We start from the raw sequence: 8,714 nt of genomic DNA on the forward strand, positions 1-8,714 counted from the left end.
CATTACATCCAACAAAAGTTCTGCGCCAGCAAGTGACACTTTGAAGGGGACCCACTGAAATACCCAAACTTTGCTTTCAGTTTCAGTTATTTAGATCCCTTTAAATTTTAGTTCCCTTTCCGGATAACTCTGAAGTATATTGCAAATGTTGTAGCATTACATTTAACTGGTGTGAAGAGGTTTATTGTTGTGTTGTAAAAGAAAAGAAAGGATTGTGTGAGAGATTAACGCATCTCTTGAGTTTTGTTTTCACAGTATTATGTTAAATTTTTAATGCAAAGTTTCCCCCGTTGTGTTATTTTTAAATCTTGTATTTCCAGAAAAAATTATTTAAACAAGTAGTGATAATCTTATCAAGTATTCTAAATCATTTAAAGAATATTAAAAAAGAAAACAAACAAACAACAACAACAAACACTGAATGATAAAGGTTTTCTGTAATTATTTCAATTTAAATCCACAAACACTTTATTTGTCCAGTTAAAACAGTGATAAAGTAGATGCAATTTAACCAATGAAATGACATAACAAAATGTCAGAGATTAAAAGCTATTAAAAGATAAAATACAAATAAGTGACCATAACTAACAAAACTTTTTCGTCCATACTGCATTAACTAGACCTCTTTAGTGATTGTTAACACATTTTTCACATTCTAAAACACAAAGTCTAAAGCACTTTAAATTAAATGAGAAACAATATTTATTTCAACAAAAATCACTCCCCCCCCCCCCCCCCCCCCCCCCCCCCCCCCCCCCCATGTTGCATTTTTCATGTGCGGTCAGAGTATGACGATGCTGTTTATGAGCATTGCTCAGCTGTACAGATCTTGTATATATTTTATTATTACATAGTGGTTTACATTTATTGCATGCACCTTTCAGGCCAAAAAAAACAAAGAAACAACCTATTTTCTGGTCTTCTACTGTTGGCTATGGAAACAAAAACATGAAATAAAAACAACCACTGTTGATTATCATTCAGGACTTAATATCATTTTTCTAGCAAAACCGGAAAATTAGGTGTTAAGAATGGACCCAATGTATTCTTTTAATTTAAGAAGTCATCTTTGTTGACAGGTTTGAAGATCTGCCTGACAATTCAGAACAGACAGTTGATTTGTCTTCTTTACAAAAATTTGCTTTCAGCACAAACCATACCGGGTCTTCGTGGCTTTTTTCTGTTTGCTGATAAATGCTTACATTTGCATAATGATAACAACAATAAACTGCCACTGTATTTTGGTTATGCAAGCTGCTACAAGAGAAACTGGACTGCAAAAGGTGTTCAGATAAAAAATGAACCATTTATTTTACCCTATACATCACCAGAGTGATAGCTGCAGCTGCATAACCAGCGGCTGAGTTTCACTTTCAAATTGAGGGGCTGAACAAAATGTACACATCAGGGCAAATGTGAGTTCAGAAAGATGAAGGGTATCTGTATTTAAACACAGTTTGTTACACGTTATTCATATATATATATATATATATATATATATATATATATATATATATATGTATATATATATGTATATATATACACACGAGAGCTTTGAAAAAAAAAAGACAGCTTGTGCCAAGAACAGCTGTTAGTTGCATTGTGAACTCTCTCCCTTTCATTTGGTTGAATTAAAATGGGGATGTGCATCATCGCATACAGCAACAAGCAAACTGTTTTGCAAGGCTTTGCTTTGGTCCGATGTTGTTTTGTTTCTATGTATTTTCATTTACTTTTGCTTGAATGTGTGAGGACAGCAGAAACATCTCAACTGTACGTTGTAGGTGGGAACAGCTAATGCACATGAACTGGAATTTCTTACCGATCCGTGTTGAAAGACACCAGTATGCAACCGGGTGTGCTGCAGTATGATTTGTAAACTCACAAGGAATGGGTGTAAATCACATTGTCTATGTACATAAATTATAAATGGAAGAAAACACTTGTCAAGCCCTTGGCATTTTGTAAAAGGGTAATATATTTTGTAATTTTATCATTGTTAAAGTATATCATTATACTCTATAATATACTTATTGTATTATGCTGGACTGACCATGCAGATTACTTAGGGGATAATGGGTTATTTATTTATTTAACTGTTGATGGTATTATTTATTTTATTTATTAAAATAAAAGAAAATGCATTTTATGCTTTTACAGCCCCTGAAAAGAAACACAGAATGCTGTCATTTATATCAAAGTTTTTTTTTTGTTTTTTTTAAGGTGGAGCTTGATCTTATTTATCTTGTGTTTTCTATGTTGTAATCAATGTACACCATGCTTAAAATAGGCCTGTCAAACTGTTATATTTGTTGAGTGATGTTCAGCATTACCTGTTGTGCAGCTTCTAAGTGCTAAACTTTATTTATGATTTTTTTTTAAATGCACAGAAAGGTTCCTAAGCCACCAGGAGAAGAGCATTTGCTTGTCTACTGACTATTAATTGTTTTCACTTTTCCCACTGTCACAGCTGTTTGCTTTGGTCTTGACTCGTAGCATAAAGAAGCTTCAGTGGAAATGCAAACAAATGCATTTATCAAATTAGCTCATATTTCCATAGTTATCTCCAGTTTGTATTTAATGGTGGTACTACTGTGTCCCAAAGCTGCCACTTCGTAGTCTGAACCTGTTGTCAGTGTGCACATATGCCTATCTCTCACGTTTTAGGGGTGTAAGAGTGTCAGTAGCGAAGTAGACTGGTCCTAATCAGTGTTCAGTAGTTGAAAACTGTAACAGAGTGATTACATCTTACAATGTGCCAAATGGATACAGAAAATATCAAATGATAAGACAGTATTTTGAAATACAAGAACAACATACAGTGGATTTTCAGGAGAAATTGTGTTTCTTTTACTGTTTTACTTTTTTTCTACATGTATAGTATTTTTGTCGAACACTGATAGAATGCATCATCAAAAACATCAAGAAAACAAAAGAGTTTTGCTGAAATGGAAACCAAAAGTACTCAAATGTTATCATTGTAAGCGGTTGCACTGACTGAAAACTGCTGCATGTCATGTCATATATTTCAACATGAGAACACCCCCACCCAAAAAAACCAAAACAAAACAAAACAACATATTTCCAGTTTCCATGAGAGCAAAAGCTTGTCAATTCTGTCTTATATTTTTGTTCACTCTAGTCAGCGCAGAGATGTGGAGATGTGTGGGAGGTTCTAAAGCGTGCATGCTGGATGTCTGTTCCTTTACCAAAAAAGAGAAAAAGAAAAAAAAAGAGAAGAATCGTACTTCACTCATGTAATCTTTTGCCTGCATTGACATAAACATTCACTCTACTTAATTTTGACAATGTGATTTGTTTTGTTTTGGGATCCATAAATCCGACATGAGCAGCACATGTAGATATTTTCTTTTATTTATTTAGTCAAACTTCAGAAAACAAAAAAAAAAAGCACTGGAAATACTGGGAACTGGAACAAGGAATCGGAAAAGAAAATAATATTTCATATGATTTCAAATCAGTATGTTAGTTGTTTGGCATTTATGTATATTTCAATATTGTATAAAAGGGGCACTAATCTATTCTGAAAGGGGCTGGAAAATATATTATAAATGTTATGGAAAAAAGTCCTTTTCATAAGGAAATTGCACATAGCTGTTGAATTTTACAATAAAATTGTTGCATTTGTCAGTGTGCAAGTTCATTCTTATTACTCAAAGCATTACTAAAAGTTGTTTTTTACCTCGTAATGCATCTGTGAATCATGTATTTAAACAACTTTTAAAGAAAAACTTAAGACACAATGAGAATTTGTCTTTTTACTGGTCACTGTGTTGTAAATGTCCATTTCAGCAGCTTCTCAGGAGTTCATTTTGCATTCCCAGTTTTTCCCTGTAACATAAAAACTTGCAAAGCAAATCCTGCAAATATTTTCACTGTGGACTTTCAAGGGGAAAATCTTTTTTCAAATCCAGATTTATACCATGTTTTATGAAATGTCCATCATTCATTCATTCATTTTCCGTTATTTAAACTTCGAGTTGTAGAGAAATTGGAGCCTTTTACAGCAATTAGCAGGAAAAAGGCAGAGTACATCCCGGACAGGTTGCCAATGCATCACAGGGCCAACACAGAGAGGCATACAAACACTCATGTTCACACACACTCTTAGGTTGAAATGAGTGTGACCAGTTAACCTAACATGCATGTCTTTGGATATGAAAAGAACTTATGCATACACGTAGATAACATGCAAACTCCATTTAGAAAGGCACCAGATTGAACCAGTGACCTTTTTGCATCACACCATGATGCAGCCCACGAAATCAATATCCTTACATAAAAAAAAAAGATTCATTCTAGTCGCTCCATCTGGAATTACACACATCTCGGGCCTTGTTATTCTCACATCTGATAAGATGCTAATGTTGTTTAAATAGCATCATAGTCTCATCAAAACTCCCAGATCATTGAAAGCCTGACTAAAATGTTTCTTGGAATAAAACTGCCAGGCCTTTTTTTTATTATTATTATTATTGTTATTATTATTATTATTATTATTATTATTATTATTATTATTATTATTATTATTATTATTATTATTAATAATAATAATAATAATAATAATAATTTTTTTTTTTTTTTTTTTTTTTGGTCAGTGATGGAGTCTGGTGATGTGCTGCCATTGAACATTGAACATGCAGCCCTGACTATGCTTTGTGATACAACCGCATTGCTCAAGTTGATTTCTCTCAACTGGTAAAGACTTTGACATTAAATATCTACATATCAGAACAGTGAGTATAGTCAAAACTAAAAAAAAAAAAAAAAAAGGATATTTTGCAACACATTACACTACCAAAAGTGTTCACTTACCCATCCAAATAATTTAATTTATGTGTTTTTATCACTTCTAAGACCACTGGTCTATAAAGTCAAGCACTTAAGTGAGCCGACTGCCTCTGCAAACATCTGTAAAAGAATGAGTCGCTCTTTGGAGCTCAGTGAATTCCACCTTGATACCGTGATAGGATGCTACCTGTTCAACATGAAATTACCTACTAAATGCTTTGCAGTCAACTTTCAGTGTTGTTATAACAAAGCTGAAGAAACTGAGTCCAGCAGCGGGAAGGGGGTCAGTAGTTGCTGAGGTGCAGAAGTCACCAACTTTTAATAACTACAAACCCCCAAACTTTATGTGGTCATCGGATTAGCTCCACAACAGTGCCCAGACAGCTTGATGGTTAGGTTCCATGGATGAGCTGCTGCGTTTGAGCCCTACATCGCCAAGGTCAATGCAAAGTGTCGGATGCAGCGGTGTGAAACCCCCCACCACTGGCTTTAGTCAGTGGAAACATGTTATTTGCAGTGACAAATCGCGCCTCTCCATCTAGTAATCTAACAGGCAAGACAGGGTTTGACATGTGCCAAGACAACGGTACCTGTTTGCACTGTGCCAGGTTTGAAGTATGATGGGGGGGGGGATAGGGATATAGAGTGGGGTTATTCTTCATGTGCTGGGCTTGGTCCCTTTGTTCCAGTGAAGGGAACTCTGAATGCCTCAGTATACTCAAAGTTTTGGACAATGCTATGTTCCTAGCTTTATGGACACTGTTTGGGAATGGTTCCTTGGTGTTCCAACAGGACTGCACACCAAGACACAAAGTGTGGTCCATAAAGACATGTATGAGTTGGGCTGGTGTGGAAGAACTTGCCTGGCCTGCAAAGGACCCTGACCTCAAAAGGATAACACATTTGGGTGAGTTAGTGGAGACTGCGAGCCTGATTTTCTTGTTCAGCATCAGCGTCTGACCTCATAAACGTCATTCTGAAAGATATGGTCAAATATTCTCAAAACATATTCCTAAACCTTGTGGAAAGTTTTCCCAGAAAACTAGAGGCTGTTAAGATTTCAAAAGGTGGACTGACATGATATTAAAACCTATGAATTGAAAATGGGATGTCACAAAATTTCATATGCATGTAACGCCAGGTGAGCAAATTCTTTTGGCAATACTGTATATTTCTTCTACTTCATAACTTCAAAAAGGCAAGAATATCATATTACTGGATATTTATAAAAAATGTTTCACTTTTGCCTAATTTTTGGATCAGCACCTGATCGTCATCTTGGCAATCAGCAGCAGCACTATTTAAGATCTGCCCAGCCTGCTGTTCATCGCCAGATTGTTGAACGTCCTGCGAGATCCTGCCTGCATGCCCGATTGCTGCCCTGCCGCTTGCCTGCCTGCCTGCCTGCCCGCCTGCCTGCCCGCCTCTCTGTCCGCCAGGTTTACCTCCCCGCTTGTCTGCCTGCCGACTAAACCTATCTTCCGCATCCACCTGGGAAAGAATCCAAAATCAGAAGGAAGCAAATAAAGTTTTGTTTGGAACTCCAAGCCGAGTCCGCATGTGAATGCCACGCACTTGACGTCAACCTAACAGAACAATCTGGCCACGAATGGATTCAGCGGACTCAAACCCGGAAGTCGCCGCGGACCCACTACAACAAGCCCTCTCAGGTCTGAATGCTCGCCTCGCTCGACATGAACAGTTGATGTTGACTCTGGATCATAATTACCACACCATACTCTCTCAGCTGGCCCAACTTACCACACATGTTGCTGGATTGATCCCTTCTGCACCTTCCCAGCTGCCGGATCCCGACGCACCCGCGCTTCAACCCGGTCGAGCAGTCACAGTAAGAGAGACACACATCCCAGATCCCAAGCCCTACGCTGGGGATTTGGGAAAATGTAGGGGATTCCTCCTCCAATGCTCCATTGTTTTTGACCAGAAGCCACTCACCTATGCTAACGATAGATCCAAGGTTTCATATATAATTGGACTGCTGGAAGGAAAGGCACTGGCGTGGGCGGAAGCGGCATATGAACAGCAGGATTTTAGACACTCATCCTATTCCTCATTTGTCAAGGAGATGAAAAAAGTTTTTGATCACCCAGTAAGGGGCGGAGAATCAGTCAAGCGTCTCCTTAATCTCCGTCAGGGAGATCGGTGTGTAGCGGACTTTGCGATTGATTTCAGGACAGCAGCTGCTGATTCAGGCTGGAACAACGAAGCTCTCCGAGACATCTTCGCCAACGGGTTAAGCAGTCGGCTAAAGGATGAGTTGGCAACCCGAGACACACCGGGCTCGCTGGACGAACTAATTTCTCTGGCCATACGAATAGATAACCGGCTACGGGAGAGGGATAGGGAACGGCGATCCAGATCCAGCCAAGACTCGGGGACTCTCTCGGGATCGACCTCCTCCCCTCTGCCTCACACTACCCCACCTACGGTGGAGCCCATGCAACTGGGCAGGGCTCACCTCTCCCCAGAGGAGCGGCAGAGGAGAAGGGACTCTGGAGATTGCTATTACTGCGGAAGATCTGGACACCGGATATCTCTATGTCCCAACCGGGCAAAAGACCAGGGTCGTCAGTAGCGGCGGGAGTACTGATGACCACATCTTCCAATGAGATCCCCCACACCAAGACACTTATCCCCGCAACCCTGTTTGTAGATAAGACCCCCCATTCTGTTGAGGCCTTAGTGGATTCTGGAGCTGAGGCCAATTTTCTGGACGAGACTTTGGCCACCACTCTTGGGTTATGTCTGGAGGCTCTTTCTTCCCCTGTATCAGCACAGGCTCTGGATGGTAGCCATCTTTATTCCATAACCCGACAGTCCATCCCCGTTAGACTGATAGTCTCTGGCAACCACCAAGAATACATACCTTTCTTCATTGTTGACTCACCTAAGTCTCCACTGGTCTTGGGTCACCCCTGGCTGTCATTACATAACCCGCACCTAGATTGGCGTACTGGGAGAATTATCAATTGGAGCTCCTTTTGTCATGCCACCTGTCTTCTGTCGGCTATTCCCTCGACCTCATCCGTTTCTGGTCTTCAACCCGTTGCCCCAGACCTGTCTGCAGTACCGACAGTATATAACGACTTAATGGAGGTTTTCAGCAAGGACAAGGCTTTAGCACTGCCACCTCATCGACCTTACGATTGCACCATTGATTTGCTCCCAGGTGCCCCGCTGCCTACCAGCCGACTATACAACATATCCCGACCTGAGATGGAGGCTTTGGAGGGGTACATCTCAGATTCCCTAGCAGCTGGATTAATTAAGCCCTCTTCTTCACCCCTAGGAGCTGGATTCTTCTTTATCTCCAAGAAGGATGGCTCACTTAGACCTTGCATTGACTACCGGGGCTTAAATGCAATCACAGTTAAAAACAAGTACCCTTTACCCCTACTGGAGTCAGTTTTCAATTCCCTTCATGGCTCCACAATCTTCACGAAGCTCGACCTTCGCAACGCATACCACTTGGTCAGGATAAAAGAGGGAGACGAATGGAAAACAGCGTTTAGGACACCTTTGGGCCATTTTGAGTACCGTGTTATGCCGTTTGGACTATGTAATGCTCCTGCCGTGTTTCAGGCCCTGGTTAATGACGTATTACGAGATCTCCTTAACCGCTTCGTCTTTGTCTATTTAGACGACATCCTCATTTTCTCCCAGAACGAGTCTGAGCACATCCAACACGTCCGACTGGTCCTACAGAGACTTTTGGAGAACCGCTTATTTGTCAAGGCTGAGAAGTGTGAGTTTCATAAGAGTACTGTATCGTTCCTCGGCTACATCTTTGAGACTGGGCAAGTCCGAGCAGACCCGGAGAAGGTCAAGGCGGTGGTAGATTGGCCTACTCCCACCTCTGTGAAAGAACTGCAACGCTTCCT

The sequence above is a fragment of the Telmatherina bonti genome (assembly GCF_933228915.1).
Source record: "Telmatherina bonti genome assembly, chromosome: 10".
Lineage (NCBI taxonomy): Eukaryota > Metazoa > Chordata > Actinopteri > Atheriniformes > Telmatherinidae > Telmatherina > Telmatherina bonti.